The sequence below is a fragment of the Tyto alba genome, unplaced genomic scaffold (assembly GCF_018691265.1).
Source record: "Tyto alba isolate M040663 unplaced genomic scaffold, T.alba_DEE_v4.0 Super-Scaffold_28, whole genome shotgun sequence".
Classification (NCBI taxonomy): Eukaryota; Metazoa; Chordata; class Aves; order Strigiformes; family Tytonidae; genus Tyto; species Tyto alba.
In genome coordinates this window covers 18806766-18826753 of record NW_024881302.1, presented here as the reverse complement: position 1 = coordinate 18826753, position 19988 = coordinate 18806766, and the positions used below count along the sequence as shown (strand labels likewise).

The window sequence follows — 19988 nt, the reverse complement described above, 5'->3', positions numbered from 1 at the left end:
TTACTCCTAGTGTCCATCATCCCGCTCTTACAGAAATGGGCTGCCCGATCTGGGGCTGCTCAGATCCCCTTTGCAGTGGGGGCCACAGGGACAGAGAGCCCCCCAGCCCTGTGCTGGGTGAGTGCTGCCCACCATGCAGCTGCCTTGGGATGACCTTGTGCACCCTCTCCACATCCATCCTGCTAGCAGGAACCTGCCTCCCACTCTTACTGCTGCTGCTCAGCTCTCTTTGGTACGTGACTTTCCTTGGGGTCTTTATTCCAAGAAAGGAACAAAGGGCACCCTCTGAAAGCGAAGCTAGAGCAGGGAATGGACAAAAGGCCACTTCTAACGTCACTGAGATAACGCCAGGCCCTGATGGGGACCAGAGACCCCCGGTCTCCTGATCCCCAGCAGACCCAGGCTCCACAGCTGCTCCTCACCTTCTCCATCCACACTGATTAAGCTCCAAAACCTTTTCTCCACTCCGATTTTGATTTCCACTTTAAATAGCCACGATAAATATGTACAAGTCATTAAGAAAGCTGGCATCTTTTCTTGGCTTCACAGGGGGGGAGCTGCCCCTCTCCCTGCAGCTGTGACCCTCATGTCCCCACCAAGACCTCCGCCACACCGGGCAAAGTCCCCGGTTTCAGCACGAGCGTGGCCTCGCTGCTGCATGGGGGTTTTGCCCATGAGTCAGCCCTTACAGCACTGAGGGTTTTCGCTGGCGTCAAATATCTGATGCCCTTCTTGCTGTAGCCCATGGCACAGCTCCCAGACAAGGAGCAACACGGCTACAGAGCATTTAGCGCAACTACGCTCAAGACAGTTTCTCTCAGTTTTGACCTATTACCCCCGTGTATAAGGCCAGATATTTAGGGGCAAGGACTTCTCCGTATCGCTTTATTGGTTAAACATCAAGCAAGGGGTAAGCACGATAAAAAGCAGGACAGTTGTCTAGAAGGTCACGCCAAAATGCTACTGCGAGGTTGTGCCTGTGATGATGGTGTTTATAAAGCCATCATCAGGAGGCAGGGTATTAATAACAACCTTGCTATGTGCTCCTGATTTCAGATTGGGCACAGTGGGATGCAAAAGGCCTTTAATGATTTTTACCTTTTATTACTGTGCTATTTAAAAGCAGAAAATGATGGGGAGGTTGGCTCCTGCCAATCATTCATCTCACTGGCTTCAGCCTACAGATTTAGAGGTCTCGAGTGCGGCCCAAGCCGCAGTGGTCAGTTACTGCCTTGGATTCCTCTGCAGATGGGCGTTACATGGACACAGGGCTTTACAGACTGGACAAACAGTGAACATCAGCCACGTGAACTTCAGCACCCCCAGTGAGATCTGTGCAGCAGGGTCCTGCTGGTGCTGGTGGGAGCAAGGGGAGCCGCTCTCCGTCCGGAGGGCATCGCCACAGGGAGAGAGACCTACACAACACAGGGAAGGGCTGGAGAACCAGCCCCGGGCTCGGTGGGACCTACCTGGCTCTGGACACAGAGTCCTCAGCTTACAGCTGGGGCAGCCTGAGCACTCTGTGTTTCATCACGGACACGGAGCAGTTCCTGGCACAGCCACTACTGAAGGCTTCTCATGCCAGGGGCTCCACACACAGCACACACAAGCCTCTACAGATGGCAAGTACGGGATCCCAGATATCAAAGGAGCAGAAAAGCATCACACAGCTTGGCTGTCGCTGGTGGACAGAAATTAAGGGAGAAAAGCCACCCGTGCCTGTGCAGGCAGGGCACTCTGGTAGGACGAGGCAACCAGGAAGGCAGGTCCTGACCCGTGGACCAAGCCTGAGAAGCAAAGTGCTACTTCACATACTTAGGAAAGAAAAATAACAGATTTGAGAGACTCTTCAGCAAAACCTTGCCCCTTCTCTTGTGTTTAAGAGCTCCCTGCTGCCCCAGTCGTCCTCTTTCCACCTCCAGCTGCTGCTCAGAGGTGAAGACGGCTCTTCTAGCAGGCTCATCCACAAGATGACTAATTCCACTGCGGTTCCCCTTCATCCAAGGAGGTAACAATGCTCTCCCATGTCAGGAAAGGAATGAAGACCCCAAAAGTACTTTGCTGGAAGCTGGAGTAGACCCTGATGAGGCAGATCCCTGCTCCATCCACGCCTGCAGAATCAAGGTTTAAAAAAGGAGTGGTGCTTTGGAGCAAAAGCATATTTTCTGCCAATTAAAATATGCGGCAAATGACCCAGTCCAGGCAGACTGCACAATTTGGAGGAAGTTCTCTCAGAGATGGTAGAAACAGAGGCGACACAGAGAAATTTCTATTTTCCCTCATCTGATTTGCTTTTAATGAGAAATAAAGAGATGGAAATTATTCAGAGCTCAGGAGTGTACATCTATCTATATTAAACTGGCTGCCCCAAAGATAAAAGAGTTTCCTGCCCTGTGGTTATGAGTCATCTGGACTCAGTGAAATAGTCTTGATTTATCTCGAGCTAAACTTTGCGGTGGAGCAACTGATAGCTGAAAACAACACCCACAGATGTCGTGCCCTCAAGGTATGACCAGCCAACACCAGTTTGCCCCAGTGGCAAAGCCCCATCCTGATGGGAGGCGGTGGGAGGAGATCCCACCTCCTCTGCCTTTATAATTTCAGTGCAGCCAAACTAAATTTATCTCAGACACAATCAGTTCTTGTCGATAATTATTTACCTACCTACTGCAACCACCGCAGCAGGGGACGGGTGCTTTGTCTGACCTAGCAGTTCAGTTTTCTGGCCATGTGAGGTGTTTGTGACCATCAGGGAGCCGGTGTGGACATCAGGTCTGCAATGCCATAAATCCACATACCAGCAAACTCCATCACCCTCTCCATGGAAAAGGCTGAGGCTCTGTGAAAGGATGCGTTAGGGCTGGCCAGACCTGTCTCATGAAACCAATGTAATGAGGACTTTTGTTTTAAAAAGCATGAGGATGGATGTGCGGAAGACAACTTCATTTTCTCCTTCCTTCTACAGCGAACACAAGGAAATCCACTGGGTGGTTTATAATGTTGTGGTTTCTGTGTGTTGTAGGTTTTAATGCTTCCAACGCTGCAGATCTTGGCCTAGTAAACAGTGTTAATAATTGTTGTAATTATATGATTTTAAGTGCATTCTGTTTAAGGGCGTAGGCCCCTCCAGCAGAGAACCAGTCCATATCAGACAGGGCTGCTCTCTCCCACCCACGGAACCCATACCCCGGGCTGGCTGGAGGGACCCCTGCCCGCCCCAAGCCCAGCAGGACCTGGCTGTCCTTCCTCAAGCACCCCAAGCACCAAAGGACTTTGTCCTCCCTGCCACCATGTGCTTCCATCACAGGGACAGAGGCTGGAGGTACCTGGACAGGCAGACACTGACCATCCTGCCCGGACACGGCTGCTGGGGACCACAGTGGCCACCCCATGCCACCTCCCACCAGTGGGAGCCTGGGCTGTGAAAAGGCTCATGTGCAAGTGATGCTGTTGGTGGTGGAAGTGGCCTTCCAGCCAAAAACGGAGGCTGCCTGGTCCCTGCTGCCCCCCCACGCCGGCTGTGGAAAGTATTAGCTCACGGGTGCCTGCCTGTGCTGGCAGCTAGTGGGCTGGCACCAGGTCGTAGTGGCAGACATGAGCTCAGCCCCCTGCTCCTGCCCTCGGGGTTGGCGTGGGGGGCTGTCACTTCGGGAAGCTGCTCCCCGCTGACTGCAGCCTGACGCAGCAGAGAGAGAAGCCGTGGGGCTCTGTGCACGAGAAAAAGGGAGCCCAAAGGACAGAGGGCGAAAGGTGTTAATGCTTCAAAAGGGCGAGGCTTAGGGTGGGGAGGAGGAGAAGGGCTGGGTACTGGCAGGGTTCACGGTAGCCTGGTGGTGCTGTGGATGTCAGTGGTACATTAGCGTAAGCTGCCAGGGATACTTTCCTGAACCGCAGACCAATTCAGTCCCTGTTATCCAAAAAATGAACAGGCAAGGGACAGGAGAAGCCTAAAAACCAGTTACCACTGAGTGCTAACCCAACCCAGCCAACGTCACCCCGAATGGAGCTTGCATCAAGAGATCAGCTGGCAAGATCAACATACAGGCTGTTTCCAAAGAAATCTCAGTGCGAGGGGTCTTTTCTTCTTTGAGCACACTTGGCCACGCTCACCCTTGCACCACCATGCAGGAAATCACACATCACGGCCACAAACGCTCAGGCATCAAAATACTCCACGACAGGGTCCACTCAAGCTCCTAACAGACAAAGGAGCTCCTCTCGGCTCACGGGGACAGGAACCAGAAGCACAGTGTCCAGCATGGAGAGGAGCTGCCTGAGTATAAGCAATTTTTCAGGACTGGGGAAATTGAGGCTGGATCCAAAGCAGAGCAGGAGTAGGGGAGCCCTTCCGAAAGAGTGGGAGTTCATAATTCACCAAAAGGCACACTCAACGCTAGGACGAAACACTGTGCTTAGTATCTCTGCAAAGCAGCAGAAATCACGGGAGCAGCCTGCACACCAGTTACCCATCCTAAGGTGTATGGATCTCAAAGGTATCTAAATATTGCACGGTGACCTAGCTGTGCAAAGATGGAGCTAAACACTCTTGCTCCACGGAAACATCTGCGCGCCTGGAAAATGCACTTGCTTACTGAAACCCGGGTGCAGGGAAAGGCATTAAACCAGACCCAGGGCTTTGTTTGTTACCTACAGATTTTCTGTTTTTTCCCCACTTGGCAAACCCGCTGGGTTTTGTTTTGAATGGAGCCACAATGAATATGCCTCTTTTGTTTAGCAATAACTAACTTATATAGATCCTGCCAGTACATTTTTGTTTGAGCTCCAGAGGCCCAACGCTGTTAGTCCAATGCTCGGAGAAGCTCAGCGTGGCGCAAGGCCAGGAGGTGCTGCACAGCACCCAGGTTGCTGCAGAGCCTCCCGAGCATCAGACACCAGTTTGGCAACGCTGCTACAGCCGCACGTTGTCTCTGCTGTCTGCACCACGCACGCCACGGCGCACGTTAGGTGCTTTTTGAGCTCACAACCCAAGGCAGCAGAGAGCAGGCCCCATGGCCACGCAGCCCACCACATCACGGCACGGTGTTGGCTTTGAAAGCTGACTCCCAGCAGCTCGGTACCTGAATAAACTGGAGAAGAAGAGCACAGCTTGGGTGAGATTTGCAACAGCCTGCCAGCGTTCAGCGCCCTGCACCTCCGCAGGGGAAGATGTGGAGGATTCCCCCCGTGGGAACAAGATGGACTCAGCGCCTCACTGTCCAGGCTGTTCCCTAAATCGGGGGGGCTTCTGCATCCCTCGGGGGACACTCGCACTGGGAGGGCAGCCCCTGCAGTGTGGGGTGAGGACCCCCTGGGACCAGCCCGTGCTCAGCGGCTGGAGGGGCCATGGCAGCGGGGAAGCAGGCGGGTCGGACCCACGCTGCCCCACATCACGGGGCCGGTTGGTGGGTCAGCAGTGTCCTCGCCAGGCACAGCCCTGTCCCCCAGTGCAGCACAACAGGGCAGAGCCCACCCGCAAGGCTTGCCCCCAACCACACCTCCCTCCTAAATCACAGGCTCTGAATCCGGGAGAGATGGAGACTCCAGGACTCCAAGAGTGGTTCAGAGCCAACCAAGTAGATCACTTGCTGACAGCCTGAGGAGGCCTCCCATAAAACACCCAGTTTCTGCAGGCCCAGCAGTACATTTGGGGGAGGAAGGGAGCAGAGACGCTCGGGCAAATTCTGCTGCAACACGATAATGCTGCTGCTTCCTTCTTTCTTCTTTTTTTTTTTTTTTTCTTTTTTTTTAATTAAGCATCCTGACCACTGTTTTGAAGTGAGCTCAGAAGGACCCTGTGGCTCAACCCACATTAAAATATGACCAAAATCAGACTTTCAGTTCCTCAGTCCCCTGTGACAGCCTGCCATCACGGTCAGGACCACTGTGGTATGCCCGCTGCAGTCACAAAGCAGCAGTGTCCTGGCCGTGCCCACACACGTGGGTCCCTCCTGGGCAGCCCCTGCCTGCACACATGCCTCACACAGCATTGCCAGGACACTGGGACACCTCTCCTCGGGGACCGTGCTAAGGATGGTACACAGTGGCTGGCTCTCTGGGCAAGGCAGATGATGCTGACTACCATCAGCCCACGAGCCCCAGCCCTGAGCTGCTCTGAAGGGGGCACCGGCTGGCACAGCCTGGAGCCAGGCACCCCCAGCCATCCCTCGAGGGAGGGGAAACATAAAATCTTAGAGGTTCACACAGGCTCCATCCACGGATCCGGGTCTGGAAGGACATGTTGGAGGGGAGAAGCACCGTCCCCATCGGGCCCCTGGCTCTGCACCCCTGCCCAGATCTGCTGGCTTCACTGTTTTCATGAGGATTTACCCCAGCAGAGTTATGTGCATCTCAGAGCGAGGGTGTTCCTGCCTGGAGGGGGTCAGGAGCCGCTGTTTGGGATGCAGCATCCCCCCCGTCACCGTCGGGAGCTGTGCTCAGCCCTGGGCTCCCACCTCCCAGTCAGGGTAAACCCTCCTCACCGCGCTCCCCACAATGCCAGCCTTTAATTGCTGCTTGACATTAAGTATCTGAGCAAGGAAGTCTTGGGTAAATGTTCTTGCTATGGGAACACACAGTGCTGAGTCTCTTTAATTACATTGTTTTTGTTTGGCTTTTTTTATTAGTTGTGCTGCGGCTTCCCCTCCCTGACAGGCCAGCAAAGCCCACGCTAAATATGGCCGGGTTTAAAGTCCGCTGTGAAACCCAAACCGCGGCACCAGACTGGCTGGACTCGGTGCAAGCCAGGGTTACGCCGGACACGCATTCCAGCCGCCGTGGTCCCGCTCCGGCCCCGTGCCCCCCCCGGCCTGCCGTGGAAGCAGCTCAGAGCACAGCCACCATGCTCCAAAACACCTATGCAACCTCCTCTTCCTCACCCCACTAAATCCTGCTGGGAACACGGCGTAACCCTTTACTCCACGGACCCCAAGCCGGCCCTTCTCCATCGTACCCATCACTTCCACACTGGTCCCCATCCCAGCCCGTCTCCATCACACCCCGTCACTTCGGCAGCAGTCCCCATCCCAAAGCACCCTGCCCCACACCTGCACAGCCCACCTCCGGGCTGCCCCTTGGGGCCGAAGAGCCCTCTTCCCACCGGCCACGCCGCTTTCATCTTCCTCTGCCCCCCTTGTTATTTTAAAGGCATTCCAGAGGATGCTGTCAGGCTTGGATGTGGTTTGGTTGGGTTGTTTGTTTTCCTACTGGAGGTTTTATGATCGCATTGGGAACAAGCCCTAATTGAGCTGCAATTCGAATTACAGTCCGTGGGTATTTGTTTCATTTTTGGAAGGGCTTAAACGGCAGCACAGCTTAGGCTGGAGAACGCATTTGGTTTTAACTGGAACCTGATGGAGACAGGACTGAGCAGGATGGGCTGCCCCGAGCCATGACCCAAGCTCATGGGGAAGCCCTGCACAGCCGCCCCTGTGCCAGGTACCCACAGGAGCAACGGGCAGCACTGGCTGTGCCCACAGCCCTGTGACCATCCAAAAACCCATGCTGCAGAGCCTGTCCTGCGGTACCAAGAGCCCAGCACCAGGGGCCTGGCTCGGTTGGGGCTCGCAGCCACCCTGCCAACCCCTGCGCCCTGCAAACCTCAACACCCTGCAAATCTCTGTGCCCAGCAAACCCTGCCCTTTGCAAACCCCGTGTGCCCTACAAACCCCTGCGCCCTGCAAACCCCTTCCCACTACAGGCTGCTGCCCCCTGAAAACTTCTGCGCTGCAGGGTCTGTGACCTTGTGCTCCCTCGGCACCCCAGAGAGGGAGCTCAGCACGACCGCCCAGGCTGCTCGACCCCGGGGGCTGGCTGGGTGCTCCCTGCTTGAGTCAGGAGCTGCCTCCAGACTCAAGCTGCAGAAACGGACGGGACCTAAAGGTCAGCGCCCAAACGGCCCTTCACAGGATCTACATCGGTGTCAACTTCTGCTGACCATGCCCCACGCTGACTGCCAGAACTAGCAGTTCAGCCCCAGCACCCAAAATGTGCTGGATGGTTCTGGCACCCGCAACAAGCTGAGCCTTTGCAGGTAGGGACGGGAGGACAGACAGACTTCCAGTGCACAGAGGGACCAGTTGAGCACCTGCTCTGCATTGCAATGGCGCTTCCTCCCATCCTTCCAGGATCTCACAAGCCCGGATGCTGGAGCAGGTCAAAAGTACGCTGGAAGACACCTCCGACCTGCTGGCACCATCCCGGCTAAATCAGACTTCCGCATATTAAAAGTGGATGAGCAGCAGGGACTCACTGCCCCTCTTTCAGGAAGAAATCCTATCCCGGCTTGGCCTGCCAGGAACAAGCACTGCTCTGTGCCACAGATGCATGTGTGAAAAACTCTTCTCGGGGGTATCAAATGCAGAAGCTGAGTCATACGACGCCTGGTCTCAAAGATCACTGAAGGCAAAAGGAGGGAGAAAAAGATACCTCTGTGGGGTTGCAGGGCCCCAGCTTGGACCCGACTGGAGCAGAAGGTGGATGATCAGTGTAGGGATGCTGAGCCGTGCGGCTGGGGCCCAGCTGCCATGCCGGGAGCGGTGAGAAGGGAGGTAAGACCACGCTCAGCCAAGCTTGGTCCCATCCCCTCGCTCAGGCCTGACACCCGCTTCTTGGGAGGGAGCGGGGCCGGCTGCTGGCGAAGCCGCTGTGGCAACCCCAGCCTGCGCGGGGCCAGCAGCTGCGTCCGAGCACTGTCCCGATGGGAGAAGGGGCCGTGGGGGGGCCAGGATGGCACTGCCCCAGCCTCAGAGGGCGGGCGGCTGCCATGCACCTGCACCCCAGCAAAACGCCCGGGACTCCCCAGGAGCCAGCAAGAAGCACTAACCTGCCTATCCCCCGTGATGGCTTGAGCGTGTGTGGGAGGGATGCTCTGCGTTTCAAGCACGGCCTCGCACCAGGGTAGCACCCTGCACTGCCTCCTCCTCGCCCCTGCTGAGACACTCTGGGGCTCTCCCTGTGAGACTGGCTCCTCTGCCCTGCTCCTGGGACGGTGGGGCTCTGCAGCACACGCGTGCCCAGGCCCCCTGCTCTGGTTCAAACGTTGGCTCAGCTCCCTGCTCTGCTGGAAACAGGGCTCCCGGGAGCTGCGTCCCCGCTGCCTGGCCCTGGAGCTGCAGCTCGCCCTGGCATGGGGGCACAGCCACATGCCCTGGGGGCTGCGACCTATAAACTCATCACAGCAGTGAGAGGCAATCAATTTGAACCCAGACTTGCCCGGATTACAAGCAAATCCTTTACCCTCCTGCGCCACCTGGTGACACCAGGAAGAATACGCTAGTGAGATCCAACTTCCATCAGAAACCACCTCTTCTCCACAACCATGAAATTGTAGAAAAATTGGCCCAAGAAGGACTTCTGGAGGTCATATGAGCTCACTCCCCCATATCTGTGGCTGGTCTCCATCCTCAGCCAACTACATCCCACTTGCGCTTCAGGGGACCTCCCCAGCCATGAGTGGGAAGGACCTTCTGGTGGAAACCCACCTCCAGTCCATCGTCCTAACCAAGCCATCTATCTAGATGGGGACCAAGCGGCTCAAGCACGATGAAGCTGCACGATGGAAACCAGCATCGTTGGCTGAAGACTTCCAGAGCTGCACCCAAAGTGGTTATAAAAGGCAGGCCACAGACATTGATCTCAGTGGGGAGGAGGAGACAACGTCCAAGACACAATGGAAGAACAGACAAATGCACACACCCAGCTCCAGAGCTGCCGCCCAGCTGGTAAATGTTACTGGAGTCAGAAAACCCCTTTCCCGCTGGAAGGCAACCAGCAGGACCCAGCCGGGAGCACTGGGCACGCTGGCCACTACCCACAGAGTGTCCCTGGCACCGCTACCAAGGACGGCCACCCCCCCGTTAGGGATCTCCTTGGACTGCCAGTGTCATGCCCCAGGCTGGCTCCCCATTCCGCACCGTTTCATGCCAGGATTTGCTCAGCTTGCTCCACGGCCAGCTCCCTGCTGAGCGCCCACTGGAGTCTTCTCCTCTGACAGGAGGGACCAACCCCACCACGTAGCCCCGGTGCTGGTCTCCTGCCAGCACCACCCATCACAATGCCAGAGGAGCTGGTTCACTGCCACCTAAGTACAAAAGCACTCACGTACGCCAGAGCCAACCTTCCCTCCCTGCATCTCCAGTGCAGACAGGGTCCAAAGGCTGCAGTCCAAGAGGAGAAGCCAACTTTTTTTTTTGCCATTTTGCTAGAAAACACCCCAGAAATGCTCAAGTGCTCTTGTAACAGCATCAGCTGGGGAGACCTTGTCACCAGCCAGGCCTCCTTCCAGCTAAGATTTGCCTGCTGCCTTGTTTAGACACAAGTTTTCCCACCTCATGTGTCACTTTATTCTCCCTCTAGCTGCAGAAAGCTGTGAGATATCATCATCAGGTGAAGAAGCTCAAGCTAAGGATAATAGAGCCTGTGGAGGAATTACAGACCCTAGAATGGCAAGTAGAAGAGACTTCCATCTTAGTATAAAACAGCACTATTAAAAACCATAGTAATCACCAGGTCAAACCTCCCACCATGAGGACATGCTCATCTGTCCGTGCATTGATCAACCAGTGCTGGTAAGCACACCCATGGGGGAGGCAGGTATGCAAACACTCTTTCCCGAGGCCTCACACAGCACAGGAGCACTGGAAAATGCTCTCTCCTCTCACTGAGCATTGCCTCAGCTTCTCCTGGTCTAGAGACAAGACACTGCCCAAGCTGACCTGAGCTCTTGTTCTTTGCTCTACCACTGAGACCAAGAGGCAGGTGATGCCCACAGCCAGTGTCTCAGCTTCCACGTGTGGGAAATGGGAGATAAAGACAATGTCGTCTTTTGTAAAGTGGTTTGAGCCTTGTTAACGAGGAGCACCAAGCAACCACTTCGGCTTCTCGCAGTCACCACTCCTGACCTGGACTCGCGTGGGCAAGGGGGTGTCTCCAGGGATGGGGACGGGAGGTGCTTGGTGCAGCTGGAGAGCAGTGGGTGCAGTGGCCAGAGTCTTTTTTGCAGATGGGGACTTTAGCAGCTCGCCTCTGAAGAGCTCCTCCAAGCATATGCAACCATGCCTTCCAGAGGCTAACAACTTGACCAAATCTGTGTTGATTTCCACCAGGAATGCACCAACCCTGCCAGATTTCAAGTCTCTTTTCCAAAGCGTGGAGGCACCAGAAGTCCTCAAACAAAGAGATGGGAGGAAAAAAAAAAAAAAAAAAAAATGGCAAAGCTAGCATTTTTCCCCAATCTTCTGCTGAAATTTGGAAAAAAAAAAAAAAAAAAAAGGAAAGAGAAAGTTCAGCCTGAGGCAGAGCAAGCATGGAAAAATTCAAACAGTTAAAGTCTGGCAAAGGTATAAGCAGTATAAGCAAACAAACTTCCGCTGGAAAGTGTTATACGGTCTTAACAACAGGCGTCTGCTGGCTCTGTCTGCAAACAACGTTGGGCGAGAGGTGCCCTCCTCCATGGCAGCACACGAGAATGACTTCACTGCAGCACAGAAGAGCAAAGGGTGGCAGGGGACAATGGCTGCGAGTGGCCCCGGAGATGAGAGGTGGCAGCACGGGGTGAGAGGAAATCACCCCAGCACCTCAGAGATTTCTCAAAGCGCTTGGGAGATCCCTGTTCACACAGTTACACCGAACAGGAGCTTTGGGCCAGGCATAAACAGCTTGGGTCCCGCCATCACTGAGAGGCTGGGAAACCACTCACAGAGCTGGTGGCCCCCACACATGCTGGGTGATGCCAGCTCCTTCCTCCCCCCTCATCATCCCCTGAACAGTGAGAGGAGGGGTGGAGACATCCGCGTGCTCCCGAGACACCCTGCTCATCCCGCTATGCCCCTCACCCTGCTTCTGGCCGCGTGCTGCAAGACAGCTTCCTCGGGACCAAGATGCTCACGGACTGAGAAAGCCTCTCTAGGTGCCCACCGTGTCCTGGCACATGCTGGCCTGGGATGCCACACCTTGTCCCTCATCCTGACACACTCTGGCTCCGGCTGCAACCACACTTCCCTATTTACTGTGCCAACAAGGCCTCATCCCAGAGGGCTCCTCTTCCTTCCCTACCCCTGATTTTTCCGGTGACAGACCAAACGATGTGCTATGAACACAGATGTGGAAGCTAACAAGTGTGATCTCCTGGTAACGCCTGGGAGCAGGAGGAGATGCGGGGATTTAACTCTTGCCTCTGTCACAGACTACCTGAGTGACCTTGAGCGGGTCACTAAAGCCCTGATGCTGCAATGGGGCGCCTACCACCCCCCCTAAGACCGGGGAGAGCAGCAGTTTTGGCAGCATGCTCCCAGTGTAGCCCAGGGACAGCTCTGTCTGCTGGCATGTCTACCCGGGGTGAAGAGCAGCTGCTCAGGCAGCAGCTATCTCCTCCATGGCACAGCAGGAGGATGACAAGAGTGTGCCAGTGAATGAGGAAGGCAGCCTTCGGTCTCCGTGAAATACAGCATCTTGTTTCTGACCTGCCTGCCTCATCAGGAAAGAAAACGGCCAAAGAAACTTCATGAGTTCATGTGAAGTTCAGCTGAGTGGAGCTCTGCTCCATGAGGAAAACTGCTTTTCTGCTTGCCATGAGCCTTCCAGAGCTCATGACCGGGGCAGAGCTGGGCCAGGAGAGCACTGGGAGGATGAGACCTCTTTGGCAGCTGTCAGAAAGCACAGAAAGCAGGCAAGCTCTCCACCAGCTCACCCACCTCATTACTCAAGGAGCTCCAGGAACCCGCTCACAGCTGAGGGTCCCTCAGACACCCCCTTGGACAGCCAGCAAGACACCGGAGAAAGCAGAAGCATTAGCTACATGTCACGCCGGCTCATCTGTGTCCAGAAGCAGCCTCTTTGCTTCTCAGGGTTTGGCCCGCTGCTTCGCGGGCTTTCGATGCTCAGGGAAAGCTGACACGAGCGAGCACCCGCCTGGCGCAGGGCAGGGCAGGACTTGGCTCCGAGCTGCCCCCGCAGAGCGGCAGCGCCGGCAGCCCGGCTTGCGGCAGGGAGGATGGAGCACCAAGGCACCCCGGCAGCGCCTCGGCACGTGGCAGACCTCAGATGACCCGCTTTCTCACCAGCAATGCGTGCCTTCGCCCAATTTCCCTTTCTGACAAGGTCCCAAGGCAGAGCAGCCCCTCCCAGCACCAGAAACCCAGCCAAGCCTCGCCGGGCTGTCTCCGTCCTCAAGGCTGCTCCCTGGCACAAGGTAGCAGGGACTGACCCTCCGAGGAGCGTCTCCTTCAAGGCTTGTGTCTTCTGACGTAGGCCAGGCTTGCAGAAAGGCCAAAGGCTCCATCACACAGCAGGAGCGAGCACCCTCTGACCCCAGAGCCCAGTGCACAGTGACATTCAAACCCCAAACCACTTGCTTTTAAGATTATACCTTCCTGGATCTCCCTAGAAAGAGCTGTCTGCCCACCTCCACTCCTGCCTCTGACCAGAACAACTTCCTTCTCTTTCCCAGTGAGGATGCTGATGAATGAGAACGCCACTTGGGGTGGAAAAAAAAAGACTCTCTTTTTTTAGTATCTGCTCCCTGGGCAGAGGAAGTTCCAGCCACGCAGAACACCACATACGGCACAGAAACCTTGACTTCGGTGCTCTTTGCTGAAGTGGTAACATAAGCTAACACCTCTAGATTGTGATCCCAAACTTACAAAACCTAACAGGAGAAATCTCAACCTGCCAGCTCCAAGCTCAGAGCCAGACCACATCTTGCCCCTGCAGCTGGGGGAATGGGTTTTCCAGCAGAAGAGCCCAGTTACCACGTCATGATGCAAGAGGCATCTCCCTCATCAGTAGAACTCAAAGTGCCTGAGAAAAAAGGTCAGCATTGCTGTGCTCCTTTTAAAGAGTGAGAAACTGAGGCACAAAGAGGGGCAGATCTTGCCCTCAGTCGCTCGGTGGGCCAGAAGAAGCCAGGTGCCCTATGCCCCAGGCCACTGCTCCCCAGCCCAGGCCACTCTTCCCTGTGATGGGTGAAGCTCAGAAACTTCAGTGAGTCAGTATGGGTCCTGACCCCTTCAGTGCCTAAACGTGGAGCCTAGGGGTGGCGAGGAGAAACAAGACTGCGGGAAGAGCCGGATCCACCTGCAGCCCCTGCCATCTCAGAGGCTGCAACCACCACACGCTCGGAAACCTGTAGGGTTTGCATGGAGAACCTCAACTCAACAGGCCACAGCATCCCGCCAAAGGTGATGATGGCTCCTCTCGGGGCAGGGGGCCAGAGACAATTCTGATAACGCCAAGAAGAGATGTTTCTTGGAGCTCTGCTCGGCTCAGCTCAGCAGCTGCTCTGGTGGCCGTGCTTAACAAATGCTACTACATGTCATATGTTCATTTTTCGAAGCTCAGAAACGACAGCTTTTCACAGCAGATCGTCAGGAAGGAGCCTGCCCTGACTTCGGGCAGGAGAGATTTGTCTCCCAGCTACTGACTGATGAGCCCTTACAGGCCCCGTGAGGACGCTTGGATGGAAAACCAGATTTTGTCTGAACAGACCTGGAGGGTGCTCAGATGAACCTCTGCACCATGAGTAAGAGTGAAGACCATGTGCATTTTCTCATGATGACACTGGCAGCTGCTGCCAAATGTCCAATTCCACCTTGGACAAAGCCAAGCATGAACCTTGTCTTTTTCTGGCCCTGAAACTGGCGCTTTTATCAGATCTGCACTATTTCGCACTGCCCACATGGAAAGACCTCCTCTACGTTGCCCAACAGTTCCTTATGGCAGAAGATTTTCATCCTGCTCAACCCTCACTGTCAACAGTGCAAATAAAAGCAGCAAAGTGGGATGGGGAGACGAATGCCCCTGGGGAGTGAGCTACTGCAGGACACACTGGGGTATTTCAGTGATATTGATATACGACACCAAATATTTCAATCTTGGGGAGAATGGGAGGAAATCTGGAAGTGAGGAGCAGAGGGGAACATAACTGCTTCTCCCTGACCTCCACTGGGCATGAGGCTCGGCAGAAGTGGAGTTCACTTGGGCTCACAAACCTCCTCTGAAAAGCAAGCAAGCCATGAGAAGAAAGGTGGGTAAGAGGGATGGGAGTGAAGCAAAGCGATGGGGAAGAGTGAGCGTGCAGGCAGCAGGAAAGACTCAAGCAAAGGTGGAGAGAGATCCCATCACACCCAAGGACCTGATCCGCGGTGTCCCAAGTGTCCTGGGTTGACTCCTGCCTCCAGTTCGGCCTCCCCACTGAGTGCTGCCCAACCTGCCAGCATCCAAGTCAGTAGGTCCAATATTGACCTGGCATGGAGAGACGCTCTCCAGGAAGATAAACAGGAGGTTCCTGAAGCTCTGGCAGGCAGAAGTGTCTCAGCTAGTAGGAAACTATCTAAGAGCAGAGAAAACCTTCGCAACAGCCACCACTACTGTTTAAGGGGCAAGGGAAGATTAAAAGTACTCGAATACCTTGAAAGTGCCGGCTGTCAGGACCATTTGGAAATGTTGATGCTTGACCCCAGTGTCCCCAGCAGCTTCAGCAGCAAGACCAGTGATCCCTTCTGCTCCCAGGGCGAAGCTGTCCCTGGCCTGGGTGCAGCCTGGCAGCCCAGGGGCTGGGGCAGACTGCCTGCCTTGCTGGGGCTGCTCCAGACACACAGCTCCTCTGCGCTGCCCTTCCCCGGCTGCAAATCAGCTCACGGAGAAGCCAGGTTCGAAGCCAGCAGGTCTGAAGTCCTGACCATCAGTAGGAACCCAGGATGATTATCAATGCTCCCACCAAAAGAAATATATTGAGATTATTTTTTGTGTGCTGGCTAAGAGGACTGGGAGAGCTAAGACCCTCCAGATCCAGCAGACTGATGCTGTGGGAATACCAGCTGGTGTGGAGGATCCATGGGCCCACTGGGAAAGGCTTGTCTCCCACTAGGATTCCGACATCCATGAGCTTTCCCTTTCATACCAAGGATTGCAGCATCTCTGCCCTTTCCCCCCAGCGTAACCATGGGGCTTGCCTGCTGTACAAACCCAGGCAACTGGCACCTTCTGGGCATGGACACATCCACAGAGAAGAACGGGTGGAGATCCTGCAGAATGAAGAGCATCTTCCATGCTCCTCAGCAGGGCCCAAGACGTCCACCCTGCTTTGCAGATCCAGGCCATGGGAAACGGCAGAGAGATGATGAGAATAAAACAAAACAAGGCAGGCAAATGGGCTGTTTGAGAGAAATCAAAGTGCACTGAGGATAATGGATACGCTGCACCGAGAAATAATCTTATTAGGGCTCGGAGGTATCAGCTACCAGCAGAGGAAAGTGGCCAGAACACCACACTGGCACAATATTTTAAAACTGTCTTTTAAACAAATGATATTTGCTTCCTGTGCTTCCACAGTGAGGAGGGGATCTGGCTGAGAGCTCCGGTCCCAGACAGGGAGAACCTGGAAATCAGTCTTCTCTGAACATTTTCCCTCTGTCACTTTCCCAGAGGGCTCAATTTTTCCCACCGAAGTGACACGAGAAACAAATGCAGCTGGGACCGCTGGACGTGCTGGAGCCAGCGCCTGTGGCAGCACACCACAAAGCTGCACACGGAGAGGATCCGGCCCTTGGTCCTCTCCCAACCTCTCCATCCTCATCATAATCACAAACCGAGCTGCATCTCCCCCAGACAAGGAGGAAACCTGGGCTGATGTAGACTTGTGGCATCAGGAGGGGAGGCACAAGCCTCACACAGACCCTGCAGATTTGGATGGTCCCAACCCCCCCCCCCCCCCCCGCTGCCCTCCTTCCCCACCTGCGCCCGTGGGATGGGGAGCTCTGAGCTCCTTGATGGCAGCACGGGCCGGCAGAAGCCACGCTGCACGGGCCGGGACTTCTCCACCGTTGCAAAGGCCTCTCTGGGCTAAGGACCAGCTGCAGCAGGAGCACATGCATCACCGTGAACAGCAGTTGCCCTTGAGCCTCTATCTGTTTGCAGATGACTCATAGGCAGCAAGGATAAAAGGTGATTTTCCGCAAATAAATTATTCCTTTCAAACGCTTTCCTAAAGGCAAACCCAGCTTTCAGGGAGAGATTTTGAAGGCTCGCTCATCCCCATCCCCATCAGCGAGTCCCTGGTGAATCACTGTCCCACCAGCCCTGGGGGGGTGAACTCCTGCTCCCACCCAGAGGCACTGACCATGGCCATCCCTAGCGTGCGGGGGGCTAAAGCCAAGCTCTTCAACCACATCCTCCCATGCACACCTCAACACCAAAAGCCCTTAGGCTCCCTAACTGGTGTCCACCTCACCCATGGCGAGGTGTCCTGGGAGGGTGGGGGGACGGCAGCACCAGGGGCAGGCAGACAAGCCCCCATCCTGCCCCGGAATAGGTGGGTCTCGGCAGACAGAGCTCGGGCTGCAGCTCCTCTTGACCACGTTTGCTGCCTGTAAAGCAGCTTTCTAGTGGCCTGCTGATGGCAACGTCCATCTGCCGTGCGTGGGGAAAGCTCAGGCTGCCCGGAGCCCTTGGGCAAGGGGCCCTGCTGCAGGCTGGCTCCCCGGGCAGCCGGGACACCCTGGCAGACCACAGCGTGGTGTAGAAGTCCAGCTCCCATACAGCTAATTCAATAAGTCACAGATACCATGACTTCATAAGGCAGAGAGGCTCCACAGCTATTAGGGGAATTGGGGGTGGGGGGAGGAGGAGCTGAAATGGAGAAGGGATGGAGACAGGGAGGGTGGAGAGGGGGAAGCTAAGACAAGCAGCAGAACAAAACATCCCATAAATCATGAGAAGCTGCTGAAATACCAGAACAAATGACCCCATAGCTTGGCCATTGTTCCCCAGCGAGGGCTTAAAGCGCTCCCAGTCGAGACAAAGCGCCTCGCGTTTTGTTTCAACACCGCGCCGGCCCGTCCAGGACCTGTGCTCGGCACAGCCGACCTGGGGGTGGCTGCGTTCCCCCCCAGAGCGATGGCTGGGAGCGGTGGGACGGGGGAGGCAGAGCTCTCGCCAAGGCTGGCAGCCCCGCACCACAGCCGGTGCAGACGTGGTGCCCACGTCTCAGCCTGCCCAGAGCAGATACCCTGGATGCTCCCCCCTCCCTGACTTTGGCGCTCTTCCGCTTCCCCTGAAAGGCTGAGAGCCTGATTTTCCTTCTTATTTCCCTCGCTCAGGCTACAAGTTTCGTCAGCTGGGAACAGAAGGGGCTCCAAGCCTCCTCTTGGATGTGTGCATTAAGTTAGGAGTAAGACAGGTCGAGTAGGGCTGTGGAACCCAAAGGAGCTTTGAGCCCTCTGTCTTTAGGGTGCTGCTCCTTCCCGCCTCCCAAAAAGTTGCTGACAGTTCACTCTGTGCTGGCTCCCCCTGCCAAACAGACAACTGTCAAGTCCTGGGGAGAGTCCTATGGCACTGTAGGCTACCACAGTGGAAACAACACAAGGCTCTTGTAGAGCTTTGCAGTAGCAGCACCTCGGTCCACTGGCTCGGGCACAGTCAGACACATCAGCCAGCAGCTCAGCATCTCCCATGGGCTCTGCAGCCCCGGGGGACTCGGGTGCCAGAAGGTGAGGAGCCTGTCGATGGGGACAGGTTGTCCACACTGCCTGTCCCCATCAGCTGACAGCAGCTATGGAAGGAGGTTGAGCAGAGCCAGGCACCTCCACAGCCCAGATTTCATGCCCCCAGCACAGCAATTTAGGGAGAATTTCCATACCACACAAGATCACTTAAACCCAAAGGGGAAATATTATTGCATTGCCAAAGTTTAAACAACTTTCACAAAACCAATTCTGTTAAAACTCTTTTGCTTTATAACCAAACTCACAACGCAGGACGGTGTCGCGCGTGCCGCCTCTGCAAAGCCCGGTGGTGCCAGCGGCAGTTCCCACGCCTGACGGCTGCAGGTCCTGCCCTCCCTGACAGCCCTTACGCCCAGCCCCGCTGCTGGGACATCACAGGAAAACCACTCCACACCTTCCCATCCAGTCGGGCACAGTCTGTACTGGGAGCTGCTGGGCAGGCAGGTCTCTGTGCGTCCCTCTCTTCAGCAGAGGGGAAGCGAGGAGCTGAGATTCAGCAACACGCCAGGGGTCAGGCAGCAAACCAAGGTGCAGGCAGGGCTGAACCCCACCCGGCTGGCTGCCTCTACCCGCCGGACGACACGCTCCTGCCAGTGTTGCTTTAACAGCTTGTGGTGGGCAGCCAGCGAGCAGAACTGAGATAAGGGGATGGGGGAAGCGAGGAATGCGCTGCATTTTTCCTGAGGTACCATGGGAATAGGCTATTCTGACCACGGATTGCAGGGAGGCTGTCCGGCATGAAAATACTCAAGAAGCCCAAATAGAAAAAAAGGCAGCGGGTAGAAGTAAACAATCAAGAAGAAAACAGAGCTGAAAATCAGCATGGGCAACAAGAGGTGAGTATGGGAAAAGGAGAGGGGGGGGAAGACAAACAGAGGAAAAAATGGAAGAAGGAAAACCAGACCGAGAGGTAGGAAAGGAAAAGGAAGAGACAACTGGATGCCAGGAGGACAAACCTGCTGGGGCTGGAACTCCTGATAAGATCCAGAGCTGGAAGGATTCGAGAGGGGGACAAAGGCTCCCGAGCCCTGCACACACAAGAGTAAACCAGCAGATTGCAGCCCTTTGATTGGATTAAGACTCGCTTAAGAGGAAAGATAAATGTGGATCATTTCTCAGGTGACGTGCAGAAGAGGAGAGGACACTCTCTTTGCCTCGATTCACCCTAAGGGGTGAGAAATGGGATTGCTGGCATTTCTGGCTTGCTGTAGGGACAGCAGGAGGTCTCCACGGGATCTGCCAGCTTTCGACTTCTTCACTCCAACAGCAGAAGGTGGCTAGCTTCAAATAAAGACTGCTTTTGTGTCACACGCCTTCGTGATATTTAAACTTTGGAGCTAGATTAGTATCACAGACCAGCAGAAAGCAGAGCTTTAATAAATCAGACTCAAAATCCTTGCCTCGGTTACCAGCTTTTGCCTCATTTGGAGCTCAAGCTGCCTTGGTGCTCTGTGAGCCACAGCGTGCAGCGTCCAGCGAAGAGGAAGAGAA

General features: G+C 55.2%; 1 protein-coding gene across 15 annotated transcripts in view; it reads right to left on the bottom strand.

The window, feature by feature from the left end:
• The window catches only part of LOC116964400 (ankyrin repeat and fibronectin type-III domain-containing protein 1-like), a 259270-nt gene that overhangs the window by 16711 nt on the left and 222571 nt on the right, over positions 1-19988 (bottom strand). The gene's annotated exons all lie outside the window — the stretch shown is intronic.